This window comes from Physeter macrocephalus, chromosome 5 (assembly GCF_002837175.3).
Source record: "Physeter macrocephalus isolate SW-GA chromosome 5, ASM283717v5, whole genome shotgun sequence".
NCBI classification, from domain to species: domain Eukaryota; kingdom Metazoa; phylum Chordata; class Mammalia; order Artiodactyla; family Physeteridae; genus Physeter; species Physeter macrocephalus.
The window spans coordinates 1,375,329-1,390,894 of NC_041218.1; the positions used below are offsets into that span (position 1 = coordinate 1,375,329).

The window sequence follows — 15,566 nt, forward strand, 5'->3', positions numbered from 1 at the left end:
GGTACTAGGACTTGAGCATATCTTTTTGGGGGTCACAATTCTACCCACAACGGCAGGCCAGACCACGTCGGTGACCACCCCCCCACTCTGCCCTGTAGCACAAAAGGAGCACAATGTGTGCCAAAGTTGGGTTTCAGGTAATTTCCAATGTCAAGAAATATTCTTCTTCTTTAGATTTTTTTTTTCACCATCAAATGGGGGGAAAAAAAAAGCATTCTTAGCTCGGTGACCATACAAAAATAGGTGACAGGCTATAGGCCCACAGGCTGTAGTTTGCCAACACATATTGTAAAATGAAGAAATTGGGCCTTAGAACTCTGGAGATTTGTCCAGATATTGAGTTAGTAGGCAGCAAAACAGGTGTCAAAACCCAGATTCCCTGACGCCCAGATCAGTGTTTTCACTGTAAGTTACTGTCTACCTTTACATCTAAGGATGGCAATGTGTAATGATTTTTGCAACTATTTATTAACTAAGGTACAACTTACATAAAGTGAAATGTACAACATGCCAGTACTTGCTCACAGCTGTGTAACGACCGTTCAGATCACGACAGAGAACATTTACACCCCCTCCCCAAACCCAGCGTCCCCTCAGCCCTCAGTCAACACCTTCCCTCCCTCAGGCTAACCCTCACTCTACTGTCACCGCAGGTAAGTTTTGCCAATTCTGGAGCTTCATAATTGGGGCTATACAGTATGTGTTCTTTCATATCTGTCTTCTCACAATATACCGTTTTTGAGATTCACCTATGTTACTGTTGTTAACAGCTCTACCTAGTCACCTGACAATGGACACGTGAGTGGTCTCCAGTCTTGGCTACGATCATAGTCACTGGCCTGCCTTTCTGTGGGTCTGTGCTCTGATTTCTCTTTATTATATACCTGAGCAGGTTGGGTGACAGTGGAAGTACTGGAGCACAAGGTAGGTTTAACTATATTAGACACTGACGTGCTGTCTTCCAAAATACAATTTCTTTTCGCCATGACCAGCAATGTAGGAAGGTTCTAACTGGTCTACATTCTCACCAATTATTAGTACTGTCACTCTTAAAGTTTAGTTATTCTGGTTGGTGCAACGGGGTAATCTCATTGTGGTTTTAAATTACATTTCCCTGATGACCAGTGGTGTTGCATTACATTAAGTGTTAGTATTACTATATTAATCTCCAGAGATTCTCCCGCAAAAGAGGGTAGGAAATACAATTATATAAAAGTTTTCCAATATAATGTCAGGGTTCACCTGGCATGATAAATATCCCTATGGCCTGAGGCTGTAAAAGGCAACAAGGAATCAGAAATGTGCTGTAAAATTTTCAGAAGCATTATTATTTTATTGTAGCAGATGACTTAGAAGCCCCAACAAATCTTTCTTGTCAAAAATGTTCTAATGAAAATAATAGTTACCACTTACTGAATGCTTGCTACATAACAGGAGTTCTGCTAAAGCAGGCAACATCAGTGACCGCATTTCCATTTGGCCCCCTGGAAAATCCAACTGACTGTAAGGTAAAACTGATTCTTACGTGCAAGTCAAGGGGAAATCTGGATTTCCCCCACAAAGGCCGTTTTTGTTAGACTACATCTAATCTGCAGAGACACGGATCCTCTGCGAAGCTCCCATGACTGCAGTCATCACCCCCGCTCCCAGGGGAGAAGGGGTGTCAGTCCCTCGCTTGGTAAATGCAGAGCTGGAAGCGTCGCCTTGAGCACAGGGGATCATGGACCTTTCTCTGTGTGCAGGGCAGTCTGTGACCCCAGAAGGACAGACAGACAGGGCGTGAGGGCTGGACTAACTCTGCCTTAGCGACCACTACCATCAGCTATGCCGTGTGACACACTCAGATCTTCTTTAAACCACTGTTTGAGGATTCAGTGCTATGCTGCTAGGCATGCAACTAAAATAAAGCAAAATTCAATCGAAGGGGTGATCTCTCAGCCATGAAACTAACTTCAGAAGTCACTCTTCCAAGAGGCCACCCACCTGGCCACACCCACACACGCTAAAGGCTAAGCACAGGGTTTAGTGAGACAGACCTGTGTGACGTAACTAATGCCAGAGTGGGCCGGCACCGCCCCTCCCACCTTCCCCACATTAAAGATGGCAGCCTTGTGCCACTGTGCACCGTGGGAGGGACCCTTCCGTAGTCACAGCTTCCAGCGCCGCTGCACTACTGAAGCCTCTACCTCAGGGGTCCCCAACCCCCGGGCTGCGGACTGGTACCGGTCCGGGGCCTGTTAGGAAGCGGGCCGCGCAGCAGGAGGGGCGTGGCGGGCGGGTGAGCGAGCGAAGCTTCATCTGCCGCTGCCCACATCGCTCGCATTATGGCCGGAACCATATCCTCCTCCCCGCCGCCCCGTGGAAAAACTGTCTTCCATGAAACCGGTCCCTAGTGCCAAAAAGATTGGGGACCGCTGTTCTATCTCTTACTCGCCTGGCAGTCTATAATCACTGACCCTTAAACACACCAGTCTTACGCACTCATATGCATGCTTCTTCCCCCTTTCCCCCTAAACGTCCAGAGAAAGCTCGGATACCCCGAGACCCACATTTTAAACTCTCACCCACTAATATGACTGGAGGAAACTAGAAAACAGCTATGAAACACCCTCCCGGAAGTAAACATCCAGAGCGCACTGGCTTACGTTCAGAAAGCTACGGACAGGCACCTTGAACCACACTCCCGAGGGAGGTCACCGTGTCTCAGGCGGTTCAGGCTCCCCATCTTCCCTCCAGTGACGACCACAGATGTTCTGTGCCAGGGAAACTGGAGCGTTATGTCCTTGTGCTTTTATTTGATTTGAAGACTAATGATTACCCAATTAATTTTGAAAAGATGGCATAAAAGGACTTCTTAATTAGAGAATGAGTAATAAAATGGCAACTGGCACTTAAGTCATCTACTGATAATGTGAAGAGTGAGCTGTTTTGAGAAGCCACGGTTTGCTTCAAGTTAAGAATGGCTAATACTATTAACCTGAAGCACTTATAAACCCCATTACTTCTAAATGAATGATGCCTTCAAAGCCAAGGAGAGCATTCTGCAGAAGACGACATGATTGATCTCAGGTGTTGAAGAAAAAGCCTCATTTGTACAGTGGACTGTAAAGTAAACTCAAAGTGTAAATCATCTGATGTTCAATATATAAGGTCATTGTTTGCCATTTCTGCATTAGTAACAATAAACCTGTGAAGTTTGTTAAATCTATCAGAGCTACCTGAATTTTAAACAGAAATTCCACTGTGACTCATAAAATGCAAATGCATAGGTATAATTTTTTACACGAGGCAGGTTTAAACCTTTAGAGCATTTAATATACAAGCACTAATAAATGATAGCACTAAAAACTATGATTGCATCAGCTAAATGGGTTATAAATTAAATTTCCATAATGTATGCAACTGAGATACAAATGTAAGCATAAATCAAGGTATTTTCTAAACACAGGTTAATTATACAACTTCGAAAACTGCCAATTTTTTATGCAAAATAATCCACTTAGCGTTTTTCATACTGGCCTTAATTCTCAGTCAGCTGCACCACACTTGTTCCTAGAAGCATATCAATAACTACTTGTCATGAAAAAATAGCAATAGGTAGATGGAAAGAAAACCTACAACGCATTTTTCAACTGTCTGTCTTTTATGAGTGTTTATAGCTAGAAATTGTGCCAAAATGATTTGAAATAAAAAGGATTAATTATGGTAGAAGCCTTTTAATATAAGTAAGTGCAGTCGCAGTGCAATTAATGCAAATCATGGCCCTACCGGGAGAGTCAATGTGCACCGCATCTCAGGCCGTTTCTGTTTGCGGCCAAATAACTTCAGTAATTTACTACATTAAGAATCAATAAAAAAAAAATAATGCTTTTCAAATGCATCTCTATCAATCTTCAGGTAGTTCTAAAGTGAACATTTATAACTTAATCTAAAAACTATATCAGAGATGTCTTGTTTTAAAGCCACTCTAATTGAGCGAGGAGATAATTTTAATTATTTCAGATCATGCTAGCCTCGGAGTCTGAAAAATAAAAGGTATGTAAAATAGGGACGTCAGCTGAGAGCAGTATGCTATTTAATTTAGTAGCTATGCTTCAGAATTAATAACCGCGAGTTGAAAAACATGGTTTCTGGGGCTACTGTTGATTTTCATGAAAAGCTCCTGCAGGGCAGGAGACAACATCTGATCTTCAGTGCAAGTCTACGTACAACACACCGTGCCTAGTCATTGAGAAGATTTATTAAGCGCCAGCCTGTGTGCCAGGGACCGCTGATCTGTAGGATGGAACTCTGCATCCATGGATTTGTTTGCAAAAAACCATTTATCCTCTTTTGAGACATTCCAGGTTATGCAAAACTACGTGTATGGGGATTCATTTCAAACCCTTCCGCACTGCTTACTCCTGTACCCCTCTGTCCACACCGCTGCCTGACCCTCAGCGACACGGCACGCATTGTGTGTCGGGTCTCACCTGCGCCATTGCCACCCAGGGGGACGAGGTGTCCCACCAGCCCTGGAAGCGAAGGAGAGGTTTTTACTTGTTCATGGCAACCGATAACCCTCACGAAGGGTTTGACAGCTTTATTTTCAAAAACAGCTCTTTCACTTCTGAAATCCTGTGAGGATGCTAGACAGGTGGGGGATGGGAGTTCACTCCTCAATCCTGTTTTCCTCACTGGGTATCCAGAAACCCACCCACGGTGAGGCAGTGACTCTGTCCAGCGACTGCTGCCCCCCAGGCCCCCTCCCCCCAGCTCAGGCTCCACAGAGGCTGCTCTGCTCCTCCCACTGGGCCCACCAGAAGGTCTCCACAGCCAAAGTAACAAAACCCACACTCCCATTTCTACCCACAAGAAGTAAATATTGGGACTTCCCCGGCGGTCCAGTGGTTAAGACTCTGCGCTTCCACTGCAGGAGGCACGGGTTCAATCCCTGGTCGGGGAACTAGAGTCCCGGAGGCCGCACGGCGCGGGCAAAGAAAAAAAGAAGTAAATATCTGGGAGTTCTAGAGCAGCTGTTATATTCCTGCTTCTGGAAAGACACTCGATAAGGTACCCCATACAAACAAGAACTTTTCTCCGTAATTAAAAGAAAACATTTTGCAGGTTTAAAAATTCTACTTTCACCACCAGAATAATAAAATATTAATTAGACTTCTGAACTGTGAGTATCCTGGTGTCCCTCAAGGGTCGGAGGCGTCACCGCCAGGTACTGAGAGCCCTTGCTAACGAGGGTGACGATGTCTGTGACATGCCCCACCCACGAACCCACCTCACACTGACCTCCCCCCCCTCCCTTAACCCCTCTGACACTTAAGGCTCTACCCAAACTACCATATTACAGCACTACTTTTTGGTAACAGCTTTGTTGAGATATAATTCACATACCGGACAATTCACCCATTTAAAGCGAACAATCCAGTGGTTCTGATATTCACAGAGTTGCGCAACCATCACCACGAGTGGTTTTTGAACATTTCACACCCCCAGCCCCGGGCAGTCAAGGGTCTGCTTTCCGTCTCCCCAGAGACCCTAGGCGTCCCGTGCGGGGACGCGCCCGTCTGGGCACCAGGCTGTGCACTGCCGCCCACGAGCCCTGCCAGCTCAGCCTCGCTCCAAAGTGCCGACCCTCCCTCCCTCCCTCCCCGCCGCCGGGGCAGCAGCTCTGCCTCCTTCCCAGAGACATGGCTCACGAGCCCTTGTCCCTTGAAGCCACTGCTCACGTCTCCCTCCGGCAGCCACCCCTTAGAAGACTGGGGGTCGCTGCCCACAGGCCCCCCTCCCCAGCCCCTCCCCAGCCGTGGGACAGGCTGCAGCCCAGCCCCCCAAGTGGAAAGCGCCCCCCCGCCAGGGCAACAGCACGCAGGCACCTGCCTGGCCGGCGACCCTGATGGCCCGGCTGCCACCCATCCCCGCGAGACGCCTCTCAACCTCTGCGACCTTCCGGGCGTGGCCAGCAGGCCCCCGGGCCCCTGCAGGTTGCAGTCTGGGCTGTGCAGTATCGCGCTGCTATAAACACTCCAGCTCGTGTGTTTTGTCGAATATACGCACTATTTCTGTAGGGATACAGGCTCCAGGACACCATAACGTAGGTACTTCTGGAAGACACTGCGTCCATTTTCTCGACCCGTGTGCAGAGGCCTTGGCCTCCGCCACTCCAGGAAAGCTGCCTGTCCACACTGCTGACAGAATGGTCACCTCTCAGTCCTTATCTCTCTGACCCACGGGTAGCATCTGACCCGATCTGTCATTCTCTCTCCCTTGCAACAGTCTTCATTTGGCTTCCAGACAAACCCTTCCAAAAGAACCCTTTCCTGGGTTTTCTCCTGACCTTTCTAGCTGCTGCTTCTGAACTTGTGTTGCTAAATTCTCCTTCACTCCCTGAACTCTAAATCTTGGAAAGGCCTTTTCTGTAGCCACACCCACTCCTGGGTGACATCACCCAGTCCTTGGGTTCCTGCTGCCACTTGGGCTACTACTTTTTTTTTTTTTTTGTGGTATGCGGGCCTCCCTCTGTTGTGGCCTCTCCCGTCCGTCGCGGAGCACAGGCTCCGGACGCGCAGGCTCGGCGGCCATGGCTCACGGGCCCAGCCGCTCCGCGGCATGTGGGATCCTCCCAGGCCGGGGCGCGAACCCGGTTCCCCTGCATCGGCAGGCGGACGCGCAACCACTGCGCCACCAGGGAAGCCCTGGGCTTCCCAAAAATATTTATTTTTGGCTGTGTTGTTGGGTCTTTGTTGCTGCGCTGATCGGCAGGCGGACGCGCAACCACTGCGCCACCAGGGAAGCCCTGGGCTACTTCTTTTTATTTGTTTATTTACTTATTTATATTTGGCTGTGTTGTTGGGTCTTTGTTGCTGCGCTGGGCTTTCTCTAGTTGCGGTGAGCGGGGGCTACTCTTCGTTGCGGTGCGCAGGCTTCTCATCGCGGTGGCTTCTCTCGTGGCAGAGCACGGGCTCTAGGCGCGCGGGCTCCAGCAGTTGTGGCTCGCGGGCTCTAGAGCGCAGGCTCAGTAGTTGTGGCGCACAGGCTTAGCTGCTCCGCGGCATGTGGGATCTTCCAGGACCGGGGCTCGAACCCGTGTCCCCTGCCATCGGCAGGCGGATTCTTAATCACCGTGCCACCAGGGAAGCCCTGGGCCACCTCTAACGGCAGAGGCCAGGAGGCCTGTTAAACGTAACTCGTGTGCTATCACCCCTCTGCTCAGATCCCCGCTGCTGGAACCAGGGCTCCCAGCCCGGTCGGTCTCACTCATGGAGGAGAACAACCCACTGCTCTCTCCCAAACAAAGTTATCCCAAGTTTAGCAACAGAGCAGCAGTATACATCTTCACTGGCTACCTTTTCATACAGGAAATTTACTCATTTTAACTGTTTAGAAGGGTTTAAATGGGCCCATTTTATTTTTAGATAATTATTGCCCTTATTGCACAAATAAAGGCAGGGAAAGACATGCGATACATACACGTTACGCAGCGCCAGCAAGAGTCTGTGTTCCTAATTTTCCTGGTGAGAATCTAACATGGCTTAGAAAAAGGAAAATGGCCCCAGTGCTAATGCTGGCCCATGTCAGACTAGTGTGTGGGAGTGCTTAAAAAATACGAGAAGGGATATCTCAATAGTAAGCAAGGTCTACTTTATGTGGAGCAGAAAGAATTTTGGTGAGCATCTCAGAATGGCTAAAACTACAGGAATGTTTTTGGTACTGGAATCAACTGAATTCTGGAATACACCTGCCATTTTTACTGTGCAGTAAACTATTTTAATTTCATGTTTAATTTTGAAGAAATAAACTTACATAGAAAACTATGACCTTAACTAGCAAGAAGAATCATCTCCAGATTTGGGAGTGCTTTGCTTTTAATGGAAAAGAATACAAATTGTGATTAGAATGCTATAAAAGCAGGTACAATTCTCAGAAGGGATAAGGTTCAAATAAAATAATCATTCGTAAATTATAAATTGTACATATTTATAAATTATGATCTTTGATTTTTCTGTTTCCAAAAAAGTTGAAGGTCAACAAGAGCAAACTCATGATGACTCGTCCACTGTGGTTAACTGGGAGATTCAGAGAAAGCCTGCTTCTGAAATTTGCTGATATCAAAGTAAAAAAAGTCTTAACATTGTTTGGAAGACCCGTGCTAGGCACAGAATGCTCAACTATTTACTGAATGTTATGTTTAAGAAAAGTTAAGGGAAAGATATATTAACTTTAGAGCTCAGAGCACTCAGGCTGGTGACAATCAGATGAGGAGGCTGACCTACACTGACCCTTAATGAGTCTGAGAGTTCAAAACAAGATAGTATAAAAGAGAGGCTGTGCCATTTAAGGACCAAAGTACCTTAAATGACTACTACTCACCTCAATCAACAGTTTTAAAGCCTCTGCAAATTCTGTGCGCATTTTATAAAAGGACTCTAATGAATAGAAAAATAAATCCTCCCAGCTCTCAAAAGTCTCAGGATAAACTGTTAACTGCCAGTATTATACTCTATGATACAGTAAGTGCTGAATTCTACTCAATACAAAATTATAAACTATGCTGAAGTTTCACCATCTGCTAATTAAAAATTTGAAATATATGATCAAGATATTATCAAATAATTTGGTTTACAGGCATTCTGTTTCAATTAAATCAATATTCTGGAGCAAGAAAAAAAGAGCTAGTTCCAAATAGAATTCAAATATGATGAAAGATTTCCTTCAATAAATATTCTGAACTTAATCGGCTTAAATGGACGTAGGTGCTTCTAGCTGTTAAAAAAAAAAAAAAAAAAAAGTTCAAGATGACATTACCACATCCTTGAGCTGTTTATTTATTCCCTGTCTAGAGCCTGATTTACAGGCGATAAAATGCGACCCCAACCCACACCAAAGCAGGAATCATCTGCTAATGGAACCTCTAATGGAGAAGTGACCAGTGACATGAGGTAATTCTTCCTGTGCAGGAGCGCTTGAAGGCCTCTTTGCACTTCATCACAGTAAACAATCACTAACATATGCATTAAAGAAAATTTAAATACATTATGACCCAATAAATATCATAATCAATCAATATACAATTTTCTTCTCTTAAAGATTTAATGTTCAGATACCACACTATTAGTGCTATACTATTACACTCACTTAGATCTGGACAATTTTTAACATGTTGGTACAAAGTTTAACCATTTGTGATCAGATATGTTTTAGAAACTACTGCTCCCTTAGGAATTTCCATGCAGAAAATTATATGAGTAAAATCCTTAACGTGAGAAACTAAATTAAGTACCACCCTCAAATAACTATAGTTTTGTTACTGGTTTTGTCTAAACTTCATTATTTTAAAGAGCTTTGAGATGGAATTTATACAAACTTCATTTTTAGGAGAAAGGTTCAGATGCCAAATTTTTCTCCCTGGAATCTGGTTTAAAGAGGTAACATATTCCAGGGCTTCCCTGGTGGCGCAGTGGTTATTCATCCGCCTGCCAAAGCAGGGGACACGGGTTCGAGCCCCGGCCTGGGAAGATCCCACATGCCGCGGAGCAACTAAGCCCGTGCGCCACACGGGCTTGTGGGCTCCAGAGCCCACAAGCCACAACTACTGAAGCCCGTGCGCCACAACTACTGAAGCCCGCGTGCCTAGAGCCCGTGCTCCGCAACAAGAGAAGCCACCGCGATGAGAAGCCCAAGCACCGCAACGAAGAGCAGCCCCCGCTCGCCGCCACTGGAGAAAAGCCTGCGCGCAGCAACAGAGACCCAACGCAGCCAAAAATAAAGTAAATAAAAGAAAAAAAGAAAATAAAGAGGTAACACATTCCAGAGTACAGCAGTAAGAGCGATCTGTTATCCCCTCTGAATCTACAGCACTTTCCAAGACTGTGTCGTCAGGACAATTCTCGATGCGAGCAGCACGTCACTGACCAGGGACGCACAAAGCTACCAGTGAGCCAGAAAGCTTCCGCGAGCCAGGATCATCTAGTACTTATCCTGCCTCTACGTTAATCAAGATTGGACAATTCATACATTCAGGAAGGAAAAATAACATAGAACTGTAATAAGATTTAATTTATGCAAATAAAATTACTCTGTTGTCTGTCACTGCACTGTATAAGAACCATTGAATTTAGGGAGCATTTCAGGTTAGGCTATCAAAATAAAGGCTCATCTTCACAGAAAGAACGATAGCACATCCTTTCAAAGATTTTTGGTGCAGTGAGTTATGAAACTTACACCCTTGGGAGGGAGCTGAGACTGAGTCAAAAGGGACCACTGACAGGGAGAGATACTATCTCCCTGAGAACTGACACCAAGGACAGCACACAGCTCCAGGTGGGAGAGATACATTATGCCTTAAAATGAATTAAGGTGAGAACACGATCTGTTTGAAATTTATGCTAAGGAATCTAACATCAGGTCAATGCCTGAAATTTGTCACTGAAATAAGGGGAGCCTGAAGAAAACATACTGTTAAAATGGTGAGGTCAAGTTGAAGCCCATTACTAAAGTTAAAGAACACTTAAAATCTATATTACTAAAAGAGCAACATTTGGAATCTGAACAAAAAAATAATAACTGGGCCTATAATGACGCATCTCAAAGAGATACAAATAAAGGAGCATGATTTTTATATCCAAGACACACCGATTCTCACTACCCCTCTGCTTTGTTAGGCCTGGGGTTCCATTACCATCTGTCATTAACAAATACACACACACAACACAAAACTTACTACAGAGCTACAGTAGTCAAAACAGTGTCACACTGGCATAAGGCTAGACATAGAGATCAATGAAATAGAATCAAGAGCTCAGAAATAAACCCTTACATTTGTGGTCAGCTGACTCTCAACAAGAGTGCCAGGACAGTCTTTTCAACAAATGGTGCTGGGACAGCCGGACATCCATACGCAAAAGAATATAGAGGAACCTCCTAACTCACACCATCTACAGAAATAAACTCAAAATGAATCAGAAAGAGTGGCATGGACACATATACACGACCAAACGTAAAATAGCTAGTGGGAAGTAGCCGCATAGCACAGGGAGATCAGCTCGGTGCTTTGTGACCACCTAGAGGGGTGGGAGGGAGGGAGGGAGACGCAAGAGGGAAGAGATATGGGAACATATGTATATGTATAACTGATTCACTTTGTTATAAAGCAGAAACTAACACACCATTGTAAGGCAATTATACTCCAATCAAGATGTTAAAAAAAAAAAAAGAGTCAAAGACATAAATGTAAGAGCTAAAACTACAAAACTCTTAGAAGAACATTCAGGTATATATTTTTGTGACCTCGGATTAGGCAATGGTTTCTCAGATAAGGCAACAAAAGAAAAACAAAATTAACAACTTTTGTGCTGCTAAGGAGAACATCAAGAAAATGAAAAACAACCCAAAGAAAAGGAGATAATATTCGCAGACCACATACCTGATAAGGGACTTGAAACTAGAATATATAAAAGACTTAATAAAAGGCAAACAACTCAACTTAAGAAATGGGCAATTGACCTGAACAGACATTTCTCCACAGAAGACAAGAAGCACACGCAAAGACGTTCAACATCATTCATCATCGGGGAAATGCAAATCAAAACCAGAACGACACACCACTTCACACCCACCGGGACGGGTGTTACAAAAAAGACAGACAATAGTAAGTGTTGGCAAGGATGTGGAGAAAATGGAACTTGCATACATTGCTGGTGGGATTGTAAAAGGGTGCGGACACTTTGATATAGTCACCATATGAACCAACACTTCCACTCCTAGGTATGTATTTCTCTTGGCAAGAGAAATGAAAATGTACTGTCCACGAATGTCCGCAGCAGCATTACTCATAATAGCGAACAGTGGAAACAACCCAACAATCCATCAAATGACGAACTGATAAAACTGTGGTACATATTCACAGGATGGAACGTTATTCAGACAAAGAAGGAATGAAGGACTGATATATGCTACAACATGGAGGAACCTTGAAAACATTAGGCTAAGGCAAAGAAATCAGTCACAAAAGGCCACGTACTGTGTGACTGCATGTATATGAAATGTCCAGACCACGCAAATCACAGAGCCAGGAAGTAGGTTAGAGGTGGCCCGGGGCTGACGGGCCTGGAGCAGACCGGGGAACAGCTGCTAATGAACATGGGGTCCCCTTTTTAGGGTCTGTTCTGAAGTTATAGTGGAGATGGCCGCACAACTCAGTGAATACACCAAAAACCACTGAACTGTACTCTTTAAAAAGGCTGAATTTTATGGAATGTGAATTGTACTTCAAAAAAACCTGTTACTTCAAAATAAGTCACAAGAGCATCATCTGCTTTGCAGGCATCAATTTTTAATTAAGCTGCTTCTCAAACGGGCAACTCCATACACTAAGCTTCAAGGGAAGGTCTGCTTAATAGAATACGTACCACAGAGAACAGAGCTACAAATAAGGGAATTTAATTGTAAAGTTGAAAATGATTATAGATAGTCCTGATTAATTTTTATAGAATAATTACGTAGCAACATTAGTTTCTTAATTACTTATTCAAGACGGTAAAGCTGCTGAGTAATCGCCCCTGGACACCGAGCTCCGAGCGTGGCTTGCACTCAGCCTGCCACCAGCTCAGCGTCACCGCCCTGAGCAGAGCTGCGCCCCGCGGAGCCCCGCCTTCCTGACCTCCCAGCTGCCTTCAGCACGTTGCTCACCCCTCCTCCTTGGTGCACTTTCTTCCCTACTGAGACCCCACCTCCTTGGGCCCTCCTCCCCATGCGCTCACTCTGCAGTCTCTCCAGACACCACAGTGCAGCCCTGCGTCAACGGGCGCTCACCAGGGGCCGCCCCCTCTCACCTCGTCTAGCAGAGATGGGCCCCGGCCCTCCACCGGCCCCAGGGCTGCTCAACGCCGCAGCCACGAGCCACAGCGGCTGATGAGAACAACGGCATCACAGGGAGAGTCCCTGCACCAGCCCCAGGGCAGCCGGACAACATCTGCGCCATCGCAGCAAGTTCCTGCAGAGGGTGCAGCTCTGGGTCACAGCTGCTCATCAGTTCTTTGCTGTGTCTCTCCCAGGATCCCAGACCACCCCCCACCCCCCGTTCTGGTTCTTTATCCGTGGACACTTCACCGAAGATTGCTACCCTATCTCTGAACACCAACCAAACCATCCACCCATTCTTCTCTGGAACTTGTTCTTTCTCTAGAGATCCTCTCTCTCCTTCCCTTGGGAGCCAAGCCGGCTGAAAAGGCCACCGACACTCCTTCCATCTGTAAACCTTCCATTTCCTTTCCCTCACCCCAAAGCAAACTCATTTCTATCATGCCACCCCACGAAAAACATCACCAACGACTACCCTCATGTCCACCGGCTGAGGGATGGTTACATAAATGTGGTTATCCTACAGCAGAATATTAATTGGCAATAAAAGGAACGAAGTACTGACACATGGCACAACGTGAGTGATCCCTGAAAACATGCTAAGTGACAGAAGCCAATCACAAAAGGCCACATACGTCATGATTCAATTTATAGGAAATGTGCAGAATAAGGACACAAATAAGAGACAATCGGTACCTTAATAGATTAATTAATGGCAGAATAGGAAACAAAAAGTAGATTAGTGTTTGCCGAGGTCTTGGGGGTGGGAAGGGAGGAGTAACTGTTCATGGGTACAGGTGGTGAAAATGTTCTAAATTTGTAGTGATGGTCGTACAAAGCTGTGAATGCACCGAAACCGCTGAATTGTACTTTTTAAATGGGTGAATTGCACGGTTTGAGAATTCTATCTCAATAAAATGTTACAAGAAAAAAACACCCAGAAAACAAAAACTTGCTGATAAAGCCAGTGGTCACGTTTCAGTCCTCAGCTGACCTGACCTCACAGCATGACGCTAGGTAACCAGGGCACTGTCACTCAGGACCGGATTGCTATCCTCGTCTCTAAAAGCCATTCTCCGCATGGGTTCCACAGGGTCTCCCTAAAAACGTACTAAGTCTGTCACCTCAGCCATTTGCTGAACACAGTGGTTCTGCACGACCCACAGGATGAAGAGCCAACTTGTCATCGTGGGACACACCGGCCCTTTATGGTCTGGCTGCCGGCTGGTTCCACGGCAGGGGCTGGCAAACCTGTCCCGGAAAGGGCCCAGCAGCATATACTTCAGCACTCCTCAGCTCTGCCCCCCCGGGGGAAAGCAGCCACAGACAATATGGAAATGACGTTCCAGTAAAGCCTTTTTTTTTTTTTTTTTTTTTTTTAAAGAAAACAAACAAACAATAAAATAGGTGGGTAGACGTGCTCAGGGGCTGTAGTTTGCTGCCCTTAGTTTCAGACTGTCACCTCTGGTCACTGCTTTGACTTTCAGAAGCCGTACTGATTACAGTCCTTGTGTTACAATCCAGCCCGTCTCTAACAATGTGTTGGATAGTAAATATGAAATATCAGGCGTTCCTAGTCTACTATTTCAAACAGTGGAAATACAAATGCATTCCTAGACGATCCAAAAACCCTAACAAATTGCCCCCAAATACCATGAAAAACGTTTACCTATCTGTATAACAACACAGCCAGGTCCCTGGGCAACACAATGCATGAACTTCACTTACTATCACTCTCAGTAGCTAGTGGCCGCGGTGTGTGCACTAGGCACGACACTTTAGAGAACCAGGGAGAAGTTACACCTTTCTTCTATACTGCAAGGAACATCCCAGGATGAAGAGAAACGGGAACTAACTTGAGGAAGGGGTCTTCTGAACTGGGCCCGGTGCCTGGCAGAAGAGGGTGCTGGGAGCCAGGAAGGGGGCAGAAGACGTCTCCTCACTCGGATGAGGCGGGCCGGCCGGGAGGCCGAGGCTGGACCGCAGCACCCACACGACCCTCCCACCTCCACCCGCCAGACACTGCGGTGAGTGGGCTGCTGACTCAGACGGTGGACCTGGGGTGAAACTTTTTGTCTGTCATGACCGTGAGGACTTGGTAGTTAGTCTGAGTACCGGGAAATCCTTGCACACTTCCCCAGACGCACCATGCTCTGTAAGTTACGACTGGTGGAATGAATTCATTCATTCATTCAAAAACCAAGAATCATTCATTTTCCATTTCCTATGGGAATAACCAGATGATTTTCCGCCTCACTTGCAACAGCTGGGCATAAGTTTCAATGACTGATTTTAGTGGGATACCTGCCAGCTACATCCTGTTAGGATTAGTAATTATCAACACTGTTTAAGTGCAAAGAAGCAAACAAAATAACCTTGTATGTAAACGTTTTCCCTAACTTAAAATGCTAGTAATCAGTTAAAAAGAAAAAAAAAAGAAGACTCCCTTTCTTGGGGGACTGGACCCGAGGTGTGGGGAAGTGCCCCTCCCAACGTAACTGGAGCCCCACCTCCTGCACCCCGCCTATGGCAGCCCACAAGCTATGCCACGGTCTGAACGTCTGCGTTTCCCCCAAACCCCCCACACACTGTGACGGCGTCAGGAGGTGGGGCCCCTGGTGCTTGGGGCACGAGGGTGGAGCCCTCGTGAATGGGATTAGAGCCCTTGCAAAGAAGCCCCACGGAGCTCCCCCGCCCCCTTCCGCCATGTGAAG

General features: G+C 46.0%; 1 protein-coding gene across 6 annotated transcripts in view; it reads right to left on the reverse strand.

Moving 5' to 3' along the window:
* Positions 1-15,566, reverse strand: part of UBE3C (ubiquitin protein ligase E3C) — a 119,289-nt gene that overhangs the window by 25,268 nt on the left and 78,455 nt on the right. The window lies entirely within an intron of this gene.